General features: G+C 47.8%; 7 non-coding genes and 3 pseudogenes across 7 annotated transcripts; all 10 read left to right on the top strand.

Moving 5' to 3' along the window:
* Positions 1 to 531: 531 nt before the first annotated feature.
* LOC130349052 (U2 spliceosomal RNA) lies at positions 532 to 722 on the top strand. The gene has a single exon (XR_008886483.1). It is a non-coding gene; the product is annotated as a U2 spliceosomal RNA (small nuclear RNA).
* Positions 723 to 2,795: 2,073 nt separating this feature from the next.
* On the top strand, positions 2,796 to 2,986 carry LOC130349050 (U2 spliceosomal RNA). The gene has a single exon (XR_008886481.1). It is a non-coding gene; the product is annotated as a U2 spliceosomal RNA (small nuclear RNA).
* A 2,081-nt stretch (positions 2,987 to 5,067) lies between these two features.
* Positions 5,068 to 5,258, top strand: LOC130349048 (U2 spliceosomal RNA). The gene has a single exon (XR_008886480.1). It is a non-coding gene; the product is annotated as a U2 spliceosomal RNA (small nuclear RNA).
* A 2,082-nt stretch (positions 5,259 to 7,340) lies between these two features.
* LOC130349055 (U2 spliceosomal RNA) lies at positions 7,341 to 7,441 on the top strand (annotated as a pseudogene).
* A 5,565-nt stretch (positions 7,442 to 13,006) lies between these two features.
* On the top strand, positions 13,007 to 13,168 carry LOC130348999 (U2 spliceosomal RNA; annotated as a pseudogene).
* Positions 13,169 to 15,240: 2,072 nt separating this feature from the next.
* On the top strand, positions 15,241 to 15,431 carry LOC130349047 (U2 spliceosomal RNA). The gene has a single exon (XR_008886479.1). It is a non-coding gene; the product is annotated as a U2 spliceosomal RNA (small nuclear RNA).
* A 2,080-nt stretch (positions 15,432 to 17,511) lies between these two features.
* LOC130349046 (U2 spliceosomal RNA) lies at positions 17,512 to 17,702 on the top strand. Its single transcript, XR_008886478.1, has one exon. It is a non-coding gene; the product is annotated as a U2 spliceosomal RNA (small nuclear RNA).
* Positions 17,703 to 19,781: 2,079 nt separating this feature from the next.
* LOC130349045 (U2 spliceosomal RNA) lies at positions 19,782 to 19,972 on the top strand. Its single transcript, XR_008886477.1, has one exon. It is a non-coding gene; the product is annotated as a U2 spliceosomal RNA (small nuclear RNA).
* A 2,087-nt stretch (positions 19,973 to 22,059) lies between these two features.
* On the top strand, positions 22,060 to 22,263 carry LOC130349053 (U2 spliceosomal RNA; annotated as a pseudogene).
* Positions 22,264 to 24,332: 2,069 nt separating this feature from the next.
* LOC130349044 (U2 spliceosomal RNA) lies at positions 24,333 to 24,523 on the top strand. The gene has a single exon (XR_008886476.1). It is a non-coding gene; the product is annotated as a U2 spliceosomal RNA (small nuclear RNA).
* The last annotated feature ends 880 nt before the right edge of the window (positions 24,524 to 25,403 follow it).

The raw sequence follows: 25,403 nt of genomic DNA, 5'->3' as shown, positions 1-25,403 counted from the left end.
CACAGCAGCGACAGCTTTATGAGGAGCATCAGCACTGCTCTGCCTGAGCAGAACCATCACCGCCATAGGTTGTCAAATAACCCGGATTTAACCCACACAGGTAAGTCCAATGGGGTGCAGGCATGTCCTCTATGCTTACAGCTTCCCGTGGGTGTTGGTTTGATACCGTTTGGGGACAGCCAAGGAGGCATCTGCAGGCAACAAAGGTAGGTGTGTGCTTGTGTGTGTGTTTCCTATGCAGATCCTAAGCCCAGTGTCACATGCAAGTAGGAGGAGTAAGAAGGGTTCCTGGCAAATCCGGGTTATGGATTGCATTTAAAAAGGCCCCGTGGGAGTGCAATGGGCCCCTGTCTTGCTGCTTAGCAATAATGGTATGGGTTTAGGTTCTGCTGTGTGTACTGGTGGTTGACTGCCCCCCAGCCCAGAGTGTGCATGGAAAATTGTCTGGCAGCCTCCCTGACAGCAAGCAGTGATAGTGCCCATGAAGGGGACCTTGAAGGGGACCTTGTTGGGCCCGCCCCTTTCACGGTTATCGCTTCTCGGCCTTTTGGCTAAGATCAAGTGTAGTATCTGTTCTTATCAGTTTAATATCTGATACGTCCCCTATCTGGGGACCATATATTAAATGGATTTTTGAGAACGGGGGCCGATTTCGAAGCTTGCTTCCGTCGCCCTATGCATTGACCCGATATGGCAGTATCTTCGGGTACAGTGCACCACCCCCTTACAGGGTTAAAAAGAAAGATTCCTACTTTCATTGCTACCTGCTTGCTGGCTAGCCAGCTAGCCAGCCCTGTGGGCCTTGCTGCTGCAGCCAAAAAACAAAAGGTGGTGCTGCTGCTGCTGCTTCTGCTGCTTCTGCTTGTGTCTGGCCGCTGTTGGAGCGTCCAGGCACAGGACTTCTGCTGCTGCTGACTAAATGGCCTCCTTAATTGGATCATTTGAGTAGCCAGCACACCTGTGCAGGTAGGGCATGACATGATAGGCAGCTGCCTTGATAGCGGGTGGGTGCTGAATGTTCCTAATTGACAAAATAAGATTAATGCTTATGAAGAAATATAAAATCTCATCCCTTCCCCAATATCGCGCCACACCCCTACCCCTTAATTCCCTGGTTGAACTTGATGGACATATGTCTTTTTTCGACCGTACTAACTATGTAACTATGTAACATAACATGGGGGGGGGGGGGGGGTCTCCTGGCTGTTCACACAGGTGTGTCATTGCTGTACATTGACCATGCATTGCTTCTGTGGTATTGCAAAGGCAAAGACAAATGCTTCCAGCCATCCATTGCACTAATGGATTGGTCATCAGCTGGCTGTCTATGTCCCGCATCAATATAGACCAAAGTACAGAGGGTTAGGCTATGCTATTGTGCACCTACCTGATGCATCAGAAGGTGCGAGGCCCTTGCTAAATTCTGTGCACAGACTTTGAGATCTATACTTTAGACTGTATCTAAACCTGCTCCAACATGGACTGACATTCTGGCCTACTTTCAGCCGATGCGACTTGTCTGTCGCTGAACAGTCGCTTTTTATGTATTCAGCACCTATGTATAATGTTGTAAAAATGCTCTAGAAGCTAAAGTCGCAGAAATGTCACACATATTTGGCCTGCAACTTTCTGTGCGACAAATTCAGACAGGAAAAATCAGTATAAATCCTTAGAAAATTATCCCCCAGTGTCTCCATCTGCTGGCGGTATTGAATAAGCATTGCTGCACTGATGGGGTATGCATTAGACGAAAAAAAAGAAGAAAAAGAAGAATAATACGCCCAGAAAAGAGGCGAAAAGGAGAAAAACGTAAAAAAACGTGAAAAAAAAGTAAGAGGAAGAGAAGGGAAAAAAAGGTGGAAATGGGTTTAAAAGTGATTTCGGCGGAGAAATATATATATATATATATATATATATATATACGCGCACACACACACATATATATAAACGTATTCTCCGTTGAGATATTGCAGCCGCTGCTGTGTCCAGGCCCAGGAGCCTTAGCACTGTGCTGTGATGTCACTCAATACCACTGACATCACTAGGTGTAAACAACATCTCTCCTTTGCTGTGTATGTGACTATGGAGCTGTTTGGTGATGTCGTCTATTATGGCCTTCATAGAAGCAACAGGAGATTGTTGCATCCATCTAGAACCCTCAGAACTACAGTGCTATGATGTCACTCACTTCCACAGGCCTTGCAGAGTGTAAACAACAACAACCCAGCTTTGTTGTGTATGTAACCATAGGGATTTGTGATGTCACCTAGAACCTTCACAGCAGCGACAGCTTTATGAGGAGCATCAGCACTGCTCTGCCTGAGCAGAACCATCACCGCCATAGGTTGTCAAATAACCCGGATTTAACCCACACAGGTAAGTCCAATGGGGTGCAGGCATGTCCTCTATGCTTACAGCTTCCCGTGGGTGTTGGTTTGATACCGTTTGGGGACAGCCAAGGAGGCATCTGCAGGCAACAAAGGTAGGTGTGTGCTTGTGTGTGTGTTTCCTATGCAGATCCTAAGCCCAGTGTCACATGCAAGTAGGAGGAGTAAGAAGGGTTCCTGGCAAATCCGGGTTATGGATTGCATTTAAAAAGGCCCCGTGGGAGTGCAATGGGCCCCTGTCTTGCTGCTTAGCAATAATGGTATGGGTTTAGGTTCTGCTGTGTGTACTGGTGGTTGACTGCCCCCCAGCCCAGAGTGTGCATGGAAAATTGTCTGGCAGCCTCCCTGACAGCAAGCAGTGATAGTGCCCATGAAGGGGACCTTGTTGGGCCCGCCCCTTTCACGGTTATCGCTTCTCGGCCTTTTGGCTAAGATCAAGTGTAGTATCTGTTCTTATCAGTTTAATATCTGATACGTCCCCTATCTGGGGACCATATATTAAATGGATTTTTGAGAACGGGGGCCGATTTCGAAGCTTGCTTCCGTCGCCCTATGCATTGACCCGATATGGCAGTATCTTCGGGTACAGTGCACCACCCCCTTACAGGGTTAAAAAGAAAGATTCCTACTTTCATTGCTACCTGCTTGCTGGCTAGCCAGCTAGCCAGCCCTGTGGGCCTTGCTGCTGCAGCCAAAAAACAAAAGGTGGTGCTGCTGCTGCTGCTTCTGCTGCTTCTGCTTGTGTCTGGCCGCTGTTGGAGCGTCCAGGCACAGGACTTCTGCTGCTGCTGACTAAATGGCCTCCTTAATTGGATCATTTGAGTAGCCAGCACACCTGTGCAGGTAGGGCATGACATGATAGGCAGCTGCCTTGATAGCGGGTGGATGCTGAATGTTCCTAATTGACAAAATAAGATTAATGCTTATGAAGAAATATAAAATCTCATCCCTTCCCCAATATCGCGCCACACCCCTACCCCTTAATTCCCTGGTTGAACTTGATGGACATATGTCTTTTTTCGACCGTACTAACTATGTAACTATGTAACATAACATGGGGGGGGGGGGGGGGTCTCCTGGCTGTTCACACAGGTGTGTCATTGCTGTACATTGACCATGCATTGCTTCTGTGGTATTGCAAAGGCAAAGACAAATGCTTCCAGCCATCCATTGCACTAATGGATTGGTCATCAGCTGGCTGTCTATGTCCCGCATCAATATAGACCAAAGTACAGAGGGTTAGGCTATGCTATTGTGCACCTACCTGATGCATCAGAAGGTGCGAGGCCCTTGCTAAATTCTGTGCACAGACTTTGAGATCTATACTTTAGACTGTATCTAAACCTGCTCCAACATGGACTGACATTCTGGCCTACTTTCAGCCGATGCGACTTGTCTGTCGCTGAACAGTCGCTTTTTATGTATTCAGCACCTATGTATAATGTTGTAAAAATGCTCTAGAAGCTAAAGTCGCAGAAATGTCACACATATTTGGCCTGCAACTTTCTGTGCGACAAATTCAGACAGGAAAAATCAGTATAAATCCTTAGAAAATTATCCCCCAGTGTCTCCATCTGCTGGCGGTATTGAATAAGCATTGCTGCACTGATGGGGTATGCATTAGACGAAAAAAAAGAAGAAAAAGAAGAATAATACGCCCAGAAAAGAGGCGAAAAGGAGAAAAACGTAAAAAAACGTGAAAAAAAAGTAAGAGGAAGAGAAGGGAAAAAAAGGTGGAAATGGGTTTAAAAGTGATTTCGGCGGAGAAATATATATATATATATATATATATATATATATATATATACGCGCACACACACACATATATATAAACGTATTCTCCGTTGAGATATTGCAGCCGCTGCTGTGTCCAGGCCCAGGAGCCTTAGCACTGTGCTGTGATGTCACTCAATACCACTGACATCACTAGGTGTAAACAACATCTCTCCTTTGCTGTGTATGTGACTATGGAGCTGTTTGGTGATGTCGTCTATTATGGCCTTCATAGAAGCAACAGGAGATTGTTGCATCCATCTAGAACCCTCAGAACTACAGTGCTATGATGTCACTCACTTCCACAGGCCTTGCAGAGTGTAAACAACAACAACCCAGCTTTGTTGTGTATGTAACCATAGGGATTTGTGATGTCACCTAGAACCTTCACAGCAGCGACAGCTTTATGAGGAGCATCAGCACTGCTCTGCCTGAGCAGAACCATCACCGCCATAGGTTGTCAAATAACCCGGATTTAACCCACACAGGTAAGTCCAATGGGGTGCAGGCATGTCCTCTATGCTTACAGCTTCCCGTGGGTGTTGGTTTGATACCGTTTGGGGACAGCCAAGGAGGCATCTGCAGGCAACAAAGGTAGGTGTGTGCTTGTGTGTGTGTTTCCTATGCAGATCCTAAGCCCAGTGTCACATGCAAGTAGGAGGAGTAAGAAGGGTTCCTGGCAAATCCGGGTTATGGATTGCATTTAAAAAGGCCCCGTGGGAGTGCAATGGGCCCCTGTCTTGCTGCTTAGCAATAATGGTATGGGTTTAGGTTCTGCTGTGTGTACTGGTGGTTGACTGCCCCCCAGCCCAGAGTGTGCATGGAAAATTGTCTGGCAGCCTCCCTGACAGCAAGCAGTGATAGTGCCCATGAAGGGGACCTTGTTGGGCCCGCCCCTTTCACGGTTATCGCTTCTCGGCCTTTTGGCTAAGATCAAGTGTAGTATCTGTTCTTATCAGTTTAATATCTGATACGTCCCCTATCTGGGGACCATATATTAAATGGATTTTTGAGAACGGGGGCCGATTTCGAAGCTTGCTTCCGTCGCCCTATGCATTGACCCGATATGGCAGTATCTTCGGGTACAGTGCACCACCCCCTTACAGGGTTAAAAAGAAAGATTCCTACTTTCATTGCTACCTGCTTGCTGGCTAGCCAGCTAGCCAGCCCTGTGGGCCTTGCTGCTGCAGCCAAAAAACAAAAGGTGGTGCTGCTGCTGCTGCTTCTGCTGCTTCTGCTTGTGTCTGGCCGCTGTTGGAGCGTCCAGGCACAGGACTTCTGCTGCTGCTGACTAAATGGCCTCCTTAATTGGATCATTTGAGTAGCCAGCACACCTGTGCAGGTAGGGCATGACATGATAGGCAGCTGCCTTGATAGCGGGTGGGTGCTGAATGTTCCTAATTGACAAAATAAGATTAATGCTTATGAAGAAATATAAAATCTCATCCCTTCCCCAATATCGCGCCACACCCCTACCCCTTAATTCCCTGGTTGAACTTGATGGACATATGTCTTTTTTCGACCATACTAACTATGTAACTATGTAACATAACATGGGGGGGGGGGGGGTCTCCTGGCTGTTCACACAGGTGTGTCATTGCTGTACATTGACCATGCATTGCTTCTGTGGTATTGCAAAGGCAAAGACAAATGCTTCCAGCCATCCATTGCACCAATGGATTGGTCATCAGCTGGCTGTCTATGTCCTGCATCAATATAGACCAAAGTACAGAGGGTTAGGCTATGCTATTGTGCACCTACCTGATGCATCAGAAGGTGCGAGGCCCTTGCTAAATTCTGTGCACAGACTTTGAGATCTATACTTTAGACTGTATCTAAACCTGCTCCAACATGGACTGACATTCTGGCCTACTTTCAGCCGATGCGACTTGTCTGTCGCTGAACAGTCGCTTTTTATGTATTCAGCACCTATGTATAATGTTGTAAAAATGCTCTAGAAGCTAAAGTCGCAGAAATGTCACACATATTTGGCCTGCAACTTTCTGTGCGACAAATTCAGACAGGAAAAATCAGTATAAATCCTTAGAAAATTATCCCCCAGTGTCTCCATCTGCTGGCGGTATTGAATAAGCATTGCTGCACTGATGGGGTATGCATTAGACGAAAAAAAAGAAGAAAAAGAAGAATAATACGCCCAGAAAAGAGGCGAAAAGGAGAAAAACGTAAAAAAACGTGAAAAAAAAGTAAGAGGAAGAGAAGGGAAAAAAAGGTGGAGATGGGTTTAAAAGTGATTTCGGCGGAGAAATATATATATATATATATATATATATATATATATATATATATACGCGCACACACACACATATATATAAACGTATTCTCCGTTGAGATATTGCAGCCGCTGCTGTGTCCAGGCCCAGGAGCCTTAGCACTGTGCTGTGATGTCACTCAATACCACTGACATCACTAGGTGTAAACAACATCTCTCCTTTGCTGTGTATGTGACTATGGAGCTGTTTGGTGATGTCGTCTATTATGGCCTTCATAGAAGCAACAGGAGATTGTTGCATCCATCTAGAACCCTCAGAACTACAGTGCTATGATGTCACTCACTTCCACAGGCCTTGCAGAGTGTAAACAACAACAACCCAGCTTTGTTGTGTATGTAACCATAGGGATTTGTGATGTCACCTAGAACCTTCACAGCAGCGACAGCTTTATGAGGAGCATCAGCACTGCTCTGCCTGAGCAGAACCATCACCGCCATAGGTTGTCAAATAACCCGGATTTAACCCACACAGGTAAGTCCAATGGGGTGCAGGCATGTCCTCTATGCTTACAGCTTCCCGTGGGTGTTGGTTTGATACCGTTTGGGGACAGCCAAGGAGGCATCTGCAGGCAACAAAGGTAGGTGTGTGCTTGTGTGTGTGTTTCCTATGCAGATCCTAAGCCCAGTGTCACATGCAAGTAGGAGGAGTAAGAAGGGTTCCTGGCAAATCCGGGTTATGGATTGCATTTAAAAAGGCCCCGTGGGAGTGCAATGGGCCCTGTCTTGCTGCTTAGCAATAATGGTATGGGTTTAGGTTCTGCTGTGTGTACTGGTGGTTGACTGCCCCCCAGCCCAGAGTGTGCATGGAAAATTGTCTGGCAGCCTCCCTGACAGCAAGCAGTGATAGTGCCCATGAAGGGGACCTTGTTGGGCCCGCCCCTTTCACGGTTATCGCTTCTCGGCCTTTTGGCTAAGATCAAGTGTAGTATCTGTTCTTATCAGTTTAATATCTGATACGTCCCCTATCTGGGGACTGTTACGCCGAGCGCTCCGGGTCCCCGCTCCTCCCCGGAGCGCTCGCTACACTCCTCTCACTGCAGCGCTCCGGTCGGTTCCACGGACCCGGGGCGCTGCGATACCGCCTCTGGCCGGGATGCGATTCGCGATGCGGGTAGCGCCCGCTCGCGATGCGCACCCCGGCTCCCGTACCTGACTCGCTCTCCGTCAGTCCTGTCCCGGCGCGCGCGGCCCCGCTCCCTAGGGCGCGCGCGCGCCGGGTCTTTGCGATTTAAAGGGCCACTGCGCCGCTGATTGGCGCAGTGGTTCCAATTAGTGTTTACACCTGTGCACTTCCCTATATCACCTCACTTCCCCTTCACTCCCTCGCCGGATCTTGTTGCCTTAGTGCCAGTGAAAGCGTTTCCTTGTGTGTTCCTAGCCTGTGTTCCAGACCTCCTGCCGTTGCCCCTGACTACGATCCTTGCTGCCTGCCCCGACCTTCTGCTACGTCCGACCTTGCTTCTGTCTACTCCCTTGTACCGCGCCTATCTTCAGCAGCCAGAGAGGTTGAGCCGTTGCTAGGGGATACGACCTGGTCACTACCGCCGCAGCAAGACCATCCCGCTTTGCGGCGGGCTCTGGTGAAAACCAGTAGTGACTTAGAACCGATCCTCTAGCACGGTCCACGCCAATCCCTCTCTGGCACAGAGGATCCACTACCTGCCAGCCGGCATCGTGACAGTAGATCCGGCCATGGATCCCGCTGAAGTTCCTCTGCCAGTTGTCGCTGACCTCACCACGGTGGTCGCCCAGCAGTCACAACAGATAGCGCAACAAGGCCAACAGCTGTCTCAACTGACTGTTATGCTACAACAGTTACTACCACAGCTCCAGCAATCATCTCCTCCGCCAGCTCCTGTACCTCCTCCGCAGCGAGTGGCCGCTTCTGGACTACGACTATCCTTGCCGGATAAATTTGATGGGGACTCTAAGTTTTGCCGTGGCTTCCTTTCCCAATGTTCATTACACTTGGAGATGATGTCGGACCAGTTCCCCACTGAAAGGTCTAAGGTGGCTTTCGTAGTCAGCCTGCTGTCTGGAAAAGCCCTAGCCTGGGCCACGCCGCTCTGGGACCGCAATGACCCCGTCACTGCCTCTGTACACTCCTTCTTCTCGGAAATTCGAAGTGTCTTTGAGGAACCTGCCCGAGCCTCTTCTGCTGAGACTGCCCTGTTGAACCTGGTCCAGGGTAATTCTTCCGTTGGCGAGTATGCCGTACAATTCCGTACACTTGCTTCTGAATTATCCTGGAACAATGAGGCCCTCTGCGCGACCTTTAAAAAAGGCCTATCCAGCAACATTAAAGATGTTCTGGCCGCACGAGAAATGCCTGCTAATCTTCATGAACTTATTCACCTAGCCACTCGCATTGACATGCGTTTTTCCGAAAGGCGTCAGGAGCTCCGCCAAGATATGGACTCTGTTCGCACGAGGCGTTTCTTCTCCTCGGCTCCTCTCTCCTCTGGTTCCCTGCAATCTGTTCCTGTGCCTCCCGCCGTGGAGGCTATGCAGGTCGACCGGTCTCGCCTGACATCTCAAGAGAGGACACGACGCCGCATGGAGAACCTCTGCCTGTACTGTGCTAGTACCGAACACTTCCTGAGGGATTGTCCTATCCGCCCTCCCCGCCTGGAAAAACGTACGCTGACTCCGCACAAAGGTGAAACAATCCTTGATGTCTACTCTGCTTCTCCACGTCTTACTGTGCCTGTGCGGATGTCTGCCTCTGCCTTCTCCTTCTCTTCTGTGGCCTTATTGGACTCTGGATCTGCAGGAAACTTTATTTTGGCCTCTCTCGTCAACAGGTTCAACATCCCAGTGACCAGTCTCACCAGACCCCTTTACATCAATTGTATAAACAATGAAAGGTTGGACTGTTCCATACGTTTCCGCACGGAGCCCCTTCTAATGAGCATCGGATCTCATCAAGAGAGGATTGAACTTTTGGTCCTCCCCAATTGCTCCTCGGAAATTCTCCTTGGACTTCCCTGGCTTCAACTTCATTCCCCAACCCTGGATTGGTCCACTGGGGAGATCAAGAGTTGGGGGCCCTCTTGTTCCAAGGACTGTCTAAAACCGGTTCCCAGTAACCCTTGCCGTGACTCTGTGCTTCCTCCAGTAACCGGTCTCCCTAAGGCCTATATGGACTTCGCGGATGTTTTCTGCAAAAAACAAGCGGAGACTCTACCTCCTCACAGGCCTTATGATTGTCCTATCGACCTCCTCCCGGGCACTACTCCACCCCGGGGCAGAATTTATCCTCTCTCTGCCCCAGAGACTCTTGCCATGTCTGAATACGTCCAGGAGAATCTAAAAAAGGGCTTTATCCGTAAATCCTCCTCTCCTGCCGGAGCCGGATTTTTCTTTGTGTCCAAAAAAGATGGCTCTCTACGTCCTTGCATTGACTACCGCGGACTTAATAAAATCACGGTTAAGAACCGCTACCCCTTACCCCTCATCTCTGAACTCTTTGATCGCCTCCAAGGTGCCCACATCTTTACTAAATTGGACTTAAGAGGCGCCTATAACCTCATCCGCATCAGAGAGGGGGATGAGTGGAAAACAGCATTTAACACCAGAGATGGACACTTTGAGTATCTGGTCATGCCCTTTGGCCTGTGCAACGCCCCTGCTGTCTTCCAAGACTTTGTTAATGAAATTTTTCGTGATCTGTTATACTCCTGTGTTGTTGTATATCTTGATGATATCCTAATTTTTTCGGCCAATCTAGAAGAACACCGCCAGCATGTCCGTATGGTTCTTCAGAGACTTCGTGACAATCAACTCTATGCTAAAATTGAGAAATGTCTGTTTGAATGCCAATCTCTTCCTTTTCTAGGATACTTGGTCTCTGGCCAGGGACTACAAATGGACCCAGATAAACTTTCTGCCGTCTTAGATTGGCCACGCCCCTCCGGACTCCGTGCCATCCAACGTTTTTTGGGGTTCGCCAATTATTACAGGCAATTTATTCCACATTTTTCTACCATTGTGGCTCCTATTGTGGCTTTAACCAAAAAAAATGCCGATCCCAAGTCTTGGCCTCCTCAAGCGGAAGACGCCTTTAAACGACTCAAGTCTGCCTTCTCTTCGGCTCCCGTGCTCTCCAGACCTGACCCATCTAAACCCTTCCTATTGGAGGTTGATGCCTCCTCAGTGGGAGCTGGAGCTGTCCTTCTACAAAAAAACTCTTCCGGGCATGCTGTTACTTGTGGTTTTTTTTCTAGGACCTTCTCTCCGGCGGAGAGGAACTACTCCATTGGGGATCAAGAGCTTCTAGCCATTAAATTAGCACTTGAGGAATGGAGACATCTGCTGGAGGGATCAAGATTCCCAGTTATTATTTACACCGATCACAAGAACCTCTCCTACCTCCAGTCTGCCCAACGGCTGAATCCTCGTCAGGCCAGGTGGTCTCTGTTCTTTGCCCGATTTAATTTTGAAATTCACTTTCGGCCTGCTGATAAGAACATTAGGGCCGATGCTCTCTCTCGTTCCTCGGATGCTTCTGAAATTGAACTCTCTCCGCAACACATCATTCCTCCTGACTGCCTGATTTCCACTTCTCTAGCCTCCATCAGGCAAACTCCTCCAGGAAAGACCTTTGTTTCTCCACGCCAACGTCTCGGAATCCTCAAATGGGGTCACTCCTCCCATCTCGCAGGTCATGCGGGCATCAAGAAATCTGTGCAACTCATCTCTCGCTTCTATTGGTGGCCGACTCTAGAGACTGATGTGGTGGACTTTGTGCGAGCCTGCACTATCTGTGCCCGGGATAAGACTCCTCGCCAGAAGCCCGCTGGTTTTCTTCTTCCTCTGCCTGTCCCCGAACAACCTTGGTCTCTGATTGGTATGGATTTTATTACTGACTTACCCCCATCCCATGGCAACACTGTTATTTGGGTGGTCGTTGATCGATTCTCCAAAATGGCGCATTTCATCCCTCTTCCTGGTCTTCCTTCAGCGCCTCAGTTGGCTAAACAATTTTTTGTACACATTTTTCGTCTTCACGGGTTGCCTACGCAGATCGTCTCGGATAGAGGCGTCCAATTTGTGTCTAAATTCTGGAGGGCTCTCTGTAAACAACTCAAGATTAAATTAAATTTTTCTTCTGCATACCATCCTCAATCCAATGGACAAGTAGAAAGAATTAACCAGATCTTGGGTGACTATTTACGACATTTTGTTTCCTCCCGCCAGGATGACTGGGCAGATCTTCTACCTTGGGCCGAATTCTCGTATAATTTCAGAATCTCTGAATCTTCCTCCAAATCCCCGTTTTTCGTGGTGTACGGCCGTCACCCTCTTCCCCCCCTCCCTACCCCCTTGCCCTCTGGTCTGCCCGCTGTGGATGAAATTTCTCGTGATCTCTCCATCATATGGAGAGAGACCCAAAATTCTCTCTTACAGGCTTCTTCACGCATGAAGAGATTCGCGGATAAGAAAAGAAGAGCTCCTCCCATTTTTTCCCCTGGAGACAAGGTATGGCTCTCCGCCAAATATGTCCGCTTCCGTGTCCCTAGCTATAAGTTGGGACCACGCTATCTTGGTCCTTTTAAGGTTTTGCGCCAGATTAATCCTGTCTCTTACAAACTTCTTCTTCCTCCTTCTCTTCGTATTCCTAATGCCTTTCATGTTTCTCTTCTTAAACCACTTATCATTAACCGTTTCTCTCCCAAATCTGTTCCCCCCACTCCTGTCTCCGGCTCCTCGGACATCTTCTCCGTTAAAGAAATTTTAGCATCAAAAAAGGTCAGAGGGAAAACCTTCTTTTTAGTGGATTGGGAGGGTTGTGGTCCAGAAGAGAGGTCCTGGGAACCTGAGGACAATATCCTGGACAAAAGTCTGGTCCTCAGGTTCTCAGGCTCCAAGAAGAGGGGGAGACCCAAGGGGGGGGGTACTGTTACGCCGAGCGCTCCGGGTCCCCGCTCCTCCCCGGAGCGCTCGCTACACTCCTCTCACTGCAGCGCTCCGGTCGGTTCCACGGACCCGGGGCGCTGCGATACCGCCTCTGGCCGGGATGCGATTCGCGATGCGGGTAGCGCCCGCTCGCGATGCGCACCCCGGCTCCCGTACCTGACTCGCTCTCCGTCAGTCCTGTCCCGGCGCGCGCGGCCCCGCTCCCTAGGGCGCGCGCGCGCCGGGTCTTTGCGATTTAAAGGGCCACTGCGCCGCTGATTGGCGCAGTGGTTCCAATTAGTGTTTACACCTGTGCACTTCCCTATATCACCTCACTTCCCCTTCACTCCCTCGCCGGATCTTGTTGCCTTAGTGCCAGTGAAAGCGTTTCCTTGTGTGTTCCTAGCCTGTGTTCCAGACCTCCTGCCGTTGCCCCTGACTACGATCCTTGCTGCCTGCCCCGACCTTCTGCTACGTCCGACCTTGCTTCTGTCTACTCCCTTGTACCGCGCCTATCTTCAGCAGCCAGAGAGGTTGAGCCGTTGCTAGGGGATACGACCTGGTCACTACCGCCGCAGCAAGACCATCCCGCTTTGCGGCGGGCTCTGGTGAAAACCAGTAGTGACTTAGAACCGATCCTCTAGCACGGTCCACGCCAATCCCTCTCTGGCACAGAGGATCCACTACCTGCCAGCCGGCATCGTGACAGGGACCATATATTAAATGGATTTTTGAGAACGGGGGCCGATTTCGAAGCTTGCTTCCGTCGCCCTATGCATTGACCCGATATGGCAGTATCTTCGGGTACAGTGCACCACCCCCTTACAGGGTTAAAAAGAAAGATTCCTACTTTCATTGCTACCTGCTTGCTGGCTAGCCAGCTAGCCAGCCCTGTGGGCCTTGCTGCTGCAGCCAAAAAACAAAAGGTGGTGCTGCTGCTGCTGCTTCTGCTTGTGTCTGGCCGCTGTTGGAGCGTCCAGGCACAGGACTTCTGCTGCTGCTGACTAAATGGCCTCCTTAATTGGATCATTTGAGTAGCCAGCACACCTGTGCAGGTAGGGCATGACATGATAGGCAGCTGCCTTGATAGCGGGTGGGTGCTGAATGTTCCTAATTGACAAAATAAGATTAATGCTTATGAAGAAATATAAAATCTCATCCCTTCCCCAATATCGCGCCACACCCCTACCCCTTAATTCCCTGGTTGAACTTGATGGACATATGTCTTTTTTCGACCGTACTAACTATGTAACTATGTAACATAACATGGGGGGGGGGGGGGTCTCCTGGCTGTTCACACAGGTGTGTCATTGCTGTACATTGACCATGCATTGCTTCTGTGGTATTGCAAAGGCAAAGACAAATGCTTCCAGCCATCCATTGCACTAATGGATTGGTCATCAGCTGGCTGTCTATGTCCCGCATCAATATAGACCAAAGTACAGAGGGTTAGGCTATGCTATTGTGCACCTACCTGATGCATCAGAAGGTGCGAGGCCCTTGCTAAATTCTGTGCACAGACTTTGAGATCTATACTTTAGACTGTATCTAAACCTGCTCCAACATGGACTGACATTCTGGCCTACTTTCAGCCGATGCGACTTGTCTGTCGCTGAACAGTCGCTTTTTATGTATTCAGCACCTATGTATAATGTTGTAAAAATGCTCTAGAAGCTAAAGTCGCAGAAATGTCACACATATTTGGCCTGCAACTTTCTGTGCGACAAATTCAGACAGGAAAAATCAGTATAAATCCTTAGAAAATTATCCCCCAGTGTCTCCATCTGCTGGCGGTATTGAATAAGCATTGCTGCACTGATGGGGTATGCATTAGACGAAAAAAAAGAAGAAAAAGAAGAATAATACGCCCAGAAAAGAGGCGAAAAGGAGAAAAACGTAAAAAAACGTGAAAAAAAAGTAAGAGGAAGAGAAGGGAAAAAAAGGTGGAAATGGGTTTAAAAGTGATTTCGGCGGAGAAATATATATATATATATATATATATATATATATATATATATACGCGCACACACACACATATATATAAACGTATTCTCCGTTGAGATATTGCAGCCGCTGCTGTGTCCAGGCCCAGGAGCCTTAGCACTGTGCTGTGATGTCACTCAATACCACTGACATCACTAGGTGTAAACAACATCTCTCCTTTGCTGTGTATGTGACTATGGAGCTGTTTGGTGATGTCGTCTATTATGGCCTTCATAGAAGCAACAGGAGATTGTTGCATCCATCTAGAACCCTCAGAACTACAGTGCTATGATGTCACTCACTTCCACAGGCCTTGCAGAGTGTAAACAACAACAACCCAGCTTTGTTGTGTATGTAACCATAGGGATTTGTGATGTCACCTAGAACCTTCACAGCAGCGACAGCTTTATGAGGAGCATCAGCACTGCTCTGCCTGAGCAGAACCATCACCGCCATAGGTTGTCAAATAACCCGGATTTAACCCACACAGGTAAGTCCAATGGGGTGCAGGCATGTCCTCTATGCTTACAGCTTCCCGTGGGTGTTGGTTTGATACCGTTTGGGGACAGCCAAGGAGGCATCTGCAGGCAACAAAGGTAGGTGTGTGCTTGTGTGTGTGTTTCCTATGCAGATCCTAAGCCCAGTGTCACATGCAAGTAGGAGGAGTAAGAAGGGTTCCTGGCAAATCCGGGTTATGGATTGCATTTAAAAAGGCCCCGTGGGAGTGCAATGGGCCCCTGTCTTGCTGCTTAGCAATAATGGTATGGGTTTAGGTTCTGCTGTGTGTACTGGTGGTTGACTGCCCCCCAGCCCAGAGTGTGCATGGAAAATTGTCTGGCAGCCTCCCTGACAGCAAGCAGTGATAGTGCCCATGAAGGGGACCTTGTTGGGCCCGCCCCTTTCACGGTTATCGCTTCTCGGCCTTTTGGCTAAGATCAAGTGTAGTATCTGTTCTTATCAGTTTAATATCTGATACGTCCCCTATCTGGGGACCATATATTAAATGGATTTTTGAGAACGGGGGCCGATTTCGAAGCTTGCTTCCGTCGCCCTATGCATTGACCCGATATGGCAGTATCTTCGGGTACAGTGCACCACCCCCTTACAGGGTTAAAAAGAAAGATTCCTACTTTCATTGCTACCTGCTTGCTGGCTAGCCAGCTAGCCAGCCCTGTGGGCCTTGCTGCTGCAGCCAAAAAACAAAAGGTGGTGCTGCTGCTGCTGCTTCTGCTGCTTCTGCTTGTGTCTGGCCGCTGTTGGAGCGTCCAGGCACAGGACTTCTGCTGCTGCTGACTAAATGGCCTCCTTAATTGGATCATTTGAGTAGCCAGCACACCTGTGCAGGTAGGGCATGACATGATAGGCAGCTGCCTTGATAGCGGGTGGGTGCTGAATGTTCCTAATTGACAAAATAAGATTAATGCTTATGAAGAAATATAAAATCTCATCCCTTCCCCAATATCGCGCCACACCCCTACCCCTTAATTCCCTGGTTGAACTTGATGGACATATGTCTTTTTTCGACCGTACTAACTATGTAACTATGTAACATAACATGGGGGGGGGGGGGGGGGTCTCCTGGCTGTTCACACAGGTGTGTCATTGCTGTACATTGACCATGCATTGCTTCTGTGGTATTGCAAAGGCAAAGACAAATGCTTCCAGCCATCCATTGCACTAATGGATTGGTCATCAGCTGGCTGTCTATGTCCCGCATCAATATAGACCAAAGTACAGAGGGTTAGGCTATGCTATTGTGCACCTACCTGATGCATCAGAAGGTGCGAGGCCCTTGCTAAATTCTGTGCACAGACTTTGAGATCTATACTTTAGACTGTATCTAAACCTGCTCCAACATGGACTGACATTCTGGCCTACTTTCAGCCGATGCGACTTGTCTGTCGCTGAACAGTCGCTTTTTATGTATTCAGCACCTATGTATAATGTTGTAAAAATGCTCTAGAAGCTAAAGTCGCAGAAATGTCACACATATTTGGCCTGCAACTTTCTGTGCGACAAATTCAGACAGGAAAAATCAGTATAAATCCTTAGAAAATTATCCCCCAGTGTCTCCATCTGCTGGCGGTATTGAATAAGCATTGCTGCACTGATGGGGTATGCATTAGACGAAAAAAAAGAAGAAAAAGAAGAATAATACGCCCAGAAAAGAGGCGAAAAGGAGAAAAACGTAAAAAAACGTGAAAAAAAAGTAAGAGGAAGAGAAGGGAAAAAAAGGTGGAAATGGGTTTAAAAGTGATTTCGGCGGAGAAATATATATATATATATATATATATATATATATATATACGCGCACACACACACATATATATAAACGTATTCTCCGTTGAGATATTGCAGCCGCTGCTGTGTCCAGGCCCAGGAGCCTTAGCACTGTGCTGTGATGTCACTCAATACCACTGACATCACTAGGTGTAAACAACATCTCTCCTTTGCTGTGTATGTGACTATGGAGCTGTTTGGTGATGTCGTCTATTATGGCCTTCATAGAAGCAACAGGAGATTGTTGCATCCATCTAGAACCCTCAGAACTACAGTGCTATGATGTCACTCACTTCCACAGGCCTTGCAGAGTGTAAACAACAACAACCCAGCTTTGTTGTGTATGTAACCATAGGGATTTGTGATGTCACCTAGAACCTTCACAGCAGCGACAGCTTTATGAGGAGCATCAGCACTGCTCTGCCTGAGCAGAACCATCACCGCCATAGGTTGTCAAATAACCCGGATTTAACCCACACAGGTAAGTCCAATGGGGTGCAGGCATGTCCTCTATGCTTACAGCTTCCCGTGGGTGTTGGTTTGATACCGTTTGGGGACAGCCAAGGAGGCATCTGCAGGCAACAAAGGTAGGTGTGTGCTTGTGTGTGTGTTTCCTATGCAGATCCTAAGCCCAGTGTCACATGCAAGTAGGAGGAGTAAGAAGGGTTCCTGGCAAATCCGGGTTATGGATTGCATTTAAAAAGGCCCCGTGGGAGTGCAATGGGCCCCTGTCTTGCTGCTTAGCAATAATGGTATGGGTTTAGGTTCTGCTGTGTGTACTGGTGGTTGACTGCCCCCCAGCCCAGAGTGTGCATGGAAAATTGTCTGGCAGCCTCCCTGACAGCAAGCAGTGATAGTGCCCATGAAGGGGACCTTGTTGGGCCCGCCCCTTTCACGGTTATCGCTTCTCGGCCTTTTGGCTAAGATCAAGTGTAGTATCTGTTCTTATCAGTTTAATATCTGATACGTCCCCTATCTGGGGACCATATATTAAATGGATTTTTGAGAACGGGGGCCGATTTCGAAGCTTGCTTCCGTCGCCCTATGCATTGACCCGATATGGCAGTATCTTCGGGTACAGTGCACCACCCCCTTACAGGGTTAAAAAGAAAGATTCCTACTTTCATTGCTACCTGCTTGCTGGCTAGCCAGCTAGCCAGCCCTGTGGGCCTTGCTGCTGCAGCCAAAAAACAAAAGGTGGTGCTGCTGCTGCTGCTTCTGCTGCTTCTGCTTGTGTCTGGCCGCTGTTGGAGCGTCCAGGCACAGGACTTCTGCTGCTGCTGACTAAATGGCCTCCTTAATTGGATCATTTGAGTAGCCAGCACACCTGTGCAGGTAGGGCATGACATGATAGGCAGCTGCCTTGATAGCGGGTGGGTGCTGAATGTTCCTAATTGACAAAATAAGATTAATGCTTATGAAGAAATATAAAATCTCATCCCTTCCCCAATATCGCGCCACACCCCTACCCCTTAATTCCCTGGTTGAACTTGATGGACATATGTCTTTTTTCGACCGTACTAACTATGTAACTATGTAACATAACATGGGGGGGGGGGGGGTCTCCTGGCTGTTCACACAGGTGTGTCATTGCTGTACATTGACCATGCATTGCTTCTGTGGTATTGCAAAGGCAAAGACAAATGCTTCCAGCCATCCATTGCACTAATGGATTGGTCATCAGCTGGCTGTCTATGTCCCGCATCAATATAGACCAAAGTACAGAGGGTTAGGCTATGCTATTGTGCACCTACCTGATGCATCAGAAGGTGCGAGGCCCTTGCTAAATTCTGTGCACAGACTTTGAGATCTATACTTTAGACTGTATCTAAACCTGCTCCAACATGGACTGACATTCTGGCCTACTTTCAGCCGATGCGACTTGTCTGTCGCTGAACAGTCGCTTTTTATGTATTCAGCACCTATGTATAATGTTGTAAAAATGCTCTAGAAGCTAAAGTCGCAGAAATGTCACACATATTTGGCCTGCAACTTTCTGTGCGACAAATTCAGACAGGAAAAATCAGTATAAATCCTTAGAAAATTATCCCCCAGTGTCTCCATCTGCTGGCGGTATTGAATAAGCATTGCTGCACTGATGGGGTATGCATTAGACGAAAAAAAAGAAGAAAAAGAAGAATAATACGCCCAGAAAAGAGGCGAAAAGGAGAAAAACGTAAAAAAACGTGAAAAAAAAGTAAGAGGAAGAGAAGGGAAAAAAAGGTGGAAATGGGTTTAAAAGTGATTTCGGCGGAGAAATATATATATATATATATATATATATATATATATATATACGCGCACACACACACATATATATAAACGTATTCTCCGTTGAGATATTGCAGCCGCTGCTGTGTCCAGGCCCAGGAGCCTTAGCACTGTGCTGTGATGTCACTCAATACCACTGACATCACTAGGTGTAAACAACATCTCTCCTTTGCTGTGTATGTGACTATGGAGCTGTTTGGTGATGTCGTCTATTATGGCCTTCATAGAAGCAACAGGAGATTGTTGCATCCATCTAGAACCCTCAGAACTACAGTGCTATGATGTCACTCACTTCCACAGGCCTTGCAGAGTGTAAACAACAACAACCCAGCTTTGTTGTGTATGTAACCATAGGGATTTGTGATGTCACCTAGAACCTTCACAGCAGCGACAGCTTTATGAGGAGCATCAGCACTGCTCTGCCTGAGCAGAACCATCACCGCCATAGGTTGTCAAATAACCCGGATTTAACCCACACAGGTAAGTCCAATGGGGTGCAGGCATGTCCTCTATGCTTACAGCTTCCCGTGGGTGTTGGTTTGATACCGTTTGGGGACAGCCAAGGAGGCATCTGCAGGCAACAAAGGTAGGTGTGTGCTTGTGTGTGTGTTTCCTATGCAGATCCTAAGCCCAGTGTCACATGCAAGTAGGAGGAGTAAGAAGGGTTCCTGGCAAATCCGGGTTATGGATTACATTTAAAAAGGCCCCGTGGGAGTGCAATGGGCCCCTGTCTTGCTGCTTAGCAATAATGGTATGGGTTTAGGTTCTGCTGTGTGTACTGGTGGTTGACTGCCCCCCAGCCCAGAGTGTGCATGGAAAATTGTCTGGCAGCCTCCCTGACAGCAAGCAGTGATAGTGCCCATGAAGGGGACCTTGTTGGGCCCGCCCCTTTCACGGTTATCGCTTCTCGGCCTTTTGGCTAAGATCAAGTGTAGTATCTGTTCTTATCAGTTTAATATCTGATACGTCCCCTATCTGGGGACCATATATTAAATGGATTTTTGAGAACGGGGGCCGATTTCGAAGCTTGCTTCCGTCGCCCTATGCATTGACCCGATATGGCAGTATCTTCGGGTACAGTGCACCACCCCCTTACAGGGTTAAAAAGAAAGATTCCTACTTTCATTGCTACCTGCTTGCTGGCTAGCCAGCTAGCCAGCCCTGTGGGCCTTGCTGCTGCAGCCAAAAAACAAAAGGTGGTGCTGCTGCTGCTGCTTCTGCTGCTTCTGCTTGTGTCTGGCCGCTGTTGGAGCGTCCAGGCACAGGACTTCTGCTGCTGCTGACTAAATGGCCTCCTTAATTGGATCATTTGAGTAGCCAGCACACCTGTGCAGATAGGGCATGACATGATAGGCAGCTGCCTTGATAGCGGGTGGGTGCTGAATGTTCCTAATTGACAAAATAAGATTAATGCTTATGAAGAAATATAAAATCTCATCCCTTCCCCAATATCGCGCCACACCCCTACCCCTTAATTCCCTGGTTGAACTTGATGGACATATGTCTTTTTTCGACCGTACTAACTATGTAACTATGTAACATAACATGGGGGGGGGGGGGGGGGGTCTCCTGGCTGTTCACACAGGTGTGTCATTGCTGTACATTGACCATGCATTGCTTCTGTGGTATTGCAAAGGCAAAGACAAATGCTTCCAGCCATCCATTGCACTAATGGATTGGTCATCAGCTGGCTGTCTATGTCCCGCATCAATATAGACCAAAGTACAGAGGGTTAGGCTATGCTATTGTGCACCTACCTGATGCATCAGAAGGTGCGAGGCCCTTGCTAAATTCTGTGCACAGACTTTGAGATCTATACTTTAGACTGTATCTAAACCTGCTCCAACATGGACTGACATTCTGGCCTACTTTCAGCCGATGCGACTTGTCTGTCGCTGAACAGTCGCTTTTTATGTATTCAGCACCTATGTATAATGTTGTAAAAATGCTCTAGAAGCTAAAGTCGCAGAAATGTCACACATATTTGGCCTGCAACTTTCTGTGCGACAAATTCAGACAGGAAAAATCAGTATAAATCCTTAGAAAATTATCCCCCAGTGTCTCCATCTGCTGGCGGTATTGAATAAGCATTGCTGCACTGATGGGGTATGCATTAGACGAAAAAAAAGAAGAAAAAGAAGAATAATACGCCCAGAAAAGAGGCGAAAAGGAGAAAAACGTAAAAAAACGTGAAAAAAAAGTAAGAGGAAGAGAAGGGAAAAAAAGGTGGAAATGGGTTTAAAAGTGATTTCGGCGGAGAAATATATATATATATATATATATATATATATATATATATATATACGCGCACACACACACATATATATAAACGTATTCTCCGTTGAGATATTGCAGCCGCTGCTGTGTCCAGGCCCAGGAGCCTTAGCACTGTGCTGTGATGTCACTCAATACCACTGACATCACTAGGTGTAAACAACATCTCTCCTTTGCTGTGTATGTGACTATGGAGCTGTTTGGTGATGTCGTCTATTATGGCCTTCATAGAAGCAACAGGAGATTGTTGCATCCATCTAGAACCCTCAGAACTACAGTGCTATGATGTCACTCACTTCCACAGGCCTTGCAGAGTGTAAACAACAACAACCCAGCTTTGTTGTGTATGTAACCATAGGGATTTGTGATGTCACCTAGAACCTTCACAGCAGCGACAGCTTTATGAGGAGCATCAGCACTGCTCTGCCTGAGCAGAACCATCACCGCCATAGGTTGTCAAATAACCCGGATTTAACCCACACAGGTAAGTCCAATGGGGTGCAGGCATGTCCTCTATGCTTACAGCTTCCCGTGGGTGTTGGTTTGATACCGTTTGGGGACAGCCAAGGAGGCATCTGCAGGCAACAAAGGTAGGTGTGTGCTTGTGTGTGTGTTTCCTATGCAGATCCTAAGCCCAGTGTCACATGCAAGTAGGAGGAGTAAGAAGGGTTCCTGGCAAATCCGGGTTATGGATTGCATTTAAAAAGGCCCCGTGGGAGTGCAATGGGCCCCTGTCTTGCTGCTTAGCAATAATGGTATGGGTTTAGGTTCTGCTGTGTGTACTGGTGGTTGACTGCCCCCCAGCCCAGAGTGTGCATGGAAAATTGTCTGGCAGCCTCCCTGACAGCAAGCAGTGATAGTGCCCATGAAGGGGACCTTGTTGGGCCCGCCCCTTTCACGGTTATCGCTTCTCGGCCTTTTGGCTAAGATCAAGTGTAGTATCTGTTCTTATCAGTTTAATATCTGATACGTCCCCTATCTGGGGACCATATATTAAATGGATTTTTTAAATGGATTTTTGAGAACGGGGGCCGATTTCGAAGCTTGCTTCCGTCGCCCTATGCATTGACCCGATATGGCAGTATCTTCGGGTACAGTGCACCACCCCCTTACAGGGTTAAAAAGAAAGATTCCTACTTTCATTGCTACCTGCTTGCTGGCTAGCCAGCTAGCCAGCCCTGTGGGCCTTGCTGCTGCAGCCAAAAAACAAAAGGTGGTGCTGCTGCTGCTGCTTCTGCTGCTTCTGCTTGTGTCTGGCCGCTGTTGGAGCGTCCAGGCACAGGACTTCTGCTGCTGCTGACTAAATGGCCTCCTTAATTGGATCATTTGAGTAGCCAGCACACCTGTGCAGGTAGGGCATGACATGATAGGCAGCTGCCTTGATAGCGGGTGGGTGCTGAATGTTCCTAATTGACAAAATAAGATTAATGCTTATGAAGAAATATAAAATCTCATCCCTTCCCCAATATCGCGCCACACCCCTACCCCTTAATTCCCTGGTTGAACTTGATGGACATATGTCTTTTTTCGACCGTACTAACTATGTAACTATGTAACATAACATGGGGGGGGGGGGGGGGGGTCTCCTGGCTGTTCACACAGGTGTGTCATTGCTGTACATTGACCATGCATTGCTTCTGTGGTATTGCAAAGGCAAAGACAAATGCTTCCAGCCATCCATTGCACTAATGGATTGGTCATCAGCTGGCTGTCTATGTCCCGCATCAATATAGACCAAAGTACAGAGGGTTAGGCTATGCTATTGTGCACCTACCTGATGCATCAGAAGGTGCGAGGCCCTTGCTAAATTCTGTGCACAGACTTTGAGATCTATACTTTAGACTGTATCTAAACCTGCTCCAACATGGACTGACATTCTGGCCTACTTTCAGCCGATGCGACTTGTCTGTCGCTGAACAGTCGCTTTTTATGTATTCAGCACCTATGTATAATGTTGTAAAAATGCTCTAGAAGCTAAAGTCGCAGAAATGTCACACATATTTGGCCTGCAACTTTCTGTGCGACAAATTCAGACAGGAAAAATCAGTATAAATCCTTAGAAAATTATCCCCCAGTGTCTCCATCTGCTGGCGGTATTGAATAAGCATTGCTGCACTGATGGGGTATGCATTAGACGAAAAAAAAGAAGAAAAAGAAGAATAATACGCCCAGAAAAGAGGCGAAAAGGAGAAAAACGTAAAAAAACGTGAAAAAAAAGTAAGAGGAAGAGAAGGGAAAAAAAGGTGGAAATGGGTTTAAAAGTGATTTCGGCGGAGAAATATATATATATATATATATATATACGCGCACACACACACATATATATAAACGTATTCTCCATTGAGATATTGCAGCCGCTGCTGTGTCCAGGCCCAGGAGCCTTAGCACTGTGCTGTGATGTCACTCAATACCACTGACATCACTAGGTGTAAACAACATCTCTCCTTTGCTGTGTATGTGACTATGGAGCTGTTTGGTGATGTCGTCTATTATGGCCTTCATAGAAGCAACAGGAGATTGTTGCATCCATCTAGAACCCTCAGAACTACAGTGCTATGATGTCACTCACTTCCACAGGCCTTGCAGAGTGTAAACAACAACAACCCAGCTTTGTTGTGTATGTAACCATAGGGATTTGTGATGTCACCTAGAACCTTCACAGCAGCGACAGCTTTATGAGGAGCATCAGCACTGCTCTGCCTGAGCAGAACCATCACCGCCATAGGTTGTCAAATAACCCGGATTTAACCCACACAGGTAAGTCCAATGGGGTGCAGGCATGTCCTCTATGCTTACAGCTTCCCGTGGGTGTTGGTTTGATACCGTTTGGGGACAGCCAAGGAGGCATCTGCAGGCAACAAAGGTAGGTGTGTGCTTGTGTGTGTGTTTCCTATGCAGATCCTAAGCCCAGTGTCACATGCAAGTAGGAGGAGTAAGAAGGGTTCCTGGCAAATCCGGGTTATGGATTGCATTTAAAAAGGCCCCGTGGGAGTGCAATGGGCCCCTGTCTTGCTGCTTAGCAATAATGGTATGGGTTTAGGTTCTGCTGTGTGTACTGGTGGTTGACTGCCCCCCAGCCCAGAGTGTGCATGGAAAATTGTCTGGCAGCCTCCCTGACAGCAAGCAGTGATAGTGCCCATGAAGGGGACCTTGTTGGGCCCGCCCCTTTCACGGTTATCGCTTCTCGGCCTTTTGGCTAAGATCAAGTGTAGTATCTGTTCTTATCAGTTTAATATCTGATACGTCCCCTATCTGGGGACCATATATTAAATGGATTTTTGAGAACGGGGGCCGATTTCGAAGCTTGCTTCCGTCGCCCTATGCATTGACCCGATATGGCAGTATCTTCGGGTACAGTGCACCACCCCCTTACAGGGTTAAAAAGAAAGATTCCTACTTTCATTGCTACCTGCTTGCTGGCTAGCCAGCTAGCCAGCCCTGTGGGCCTTGCTGCTGCAGCCAAAAAACAAAAGGTGGTGCTGCTGCTGCTGCTTCTGCTGCTTCTGCTTGTGTCTGGCCGCTGTTGGAGCGTCCAGGCACAGGACTTCTGCTGCTGCTGACTAAATGGCCTCCTTAATTGGATCATTTGAGTAGCCAGCACACCTGTGCAGGTAGGGCATGACATGATAGGCAGCTGCCTTGATAGCGGGTGGGTGCTGAATGTTCCTAATTGACAAAATAAGATTAATGCTTATGAAGAAATATAAAATCTCATCCCTTCCCCAATATCGCGCCACACCCCTACCCCTTAATTCCCTGGTTGAACTTGATGGACATATGTCTTTTTTCGACCGTACTAACTATGTAACTATGTAACATAACATGGGGGGGGGGGGGGGGTCTCCTGGCTGTTCACACAGGTGTGTCATTGCTGTACATTGACCATGCATTGCTTCTGTGGTATTGCAAAGGCAAAGACAAATGCTTCCAGCCATCCATTGCACTAATGGATTGGTCATCAGCTGGCTGTCTATGTCCCGCATCAATATAGACCAAAGTACAGAGGGTTAGGCTATGCTATTGTGCACCTACCTGATGCATCAGAAGGTGCGAGGCCCTTGCTAAATTCTGTGCACAGACTTTGAGATCTATACTTTAGACTGTATCTAAACCTGCTCCAACATGGACTGACATTCTGGCCTACTTTCAGCCGATGCGACTTGTCTGTCGCTGAACAGTCGCTTTTTATGTATTCAGCACCTATGTATAATGTTGTAAAAATGCTCTAGAAGCTAAAGTCGCAGAAA

The sequence above is a fragment of the Hyla sarda genome, unplaced genomic scaffold (assembly GCF_029499605.1).
Source record: "Hyla sarda isolate aHylSar1 unplaced genomic scaffold, aHylSar1.hap1 scaffold_908, whole genome shotgun sequence".
Classification (NCBI taxonomy): Eukaryota; Metazoa; Chordata; class Amphibia; order Anura; family Hylidae; genus Hyla; species Hyla sarda.
The sequence above is the reverse complement of the archived record's forward strand: the minus strand, read 5'-3'. Positions and strand labels throughout refer to the sequence as shown.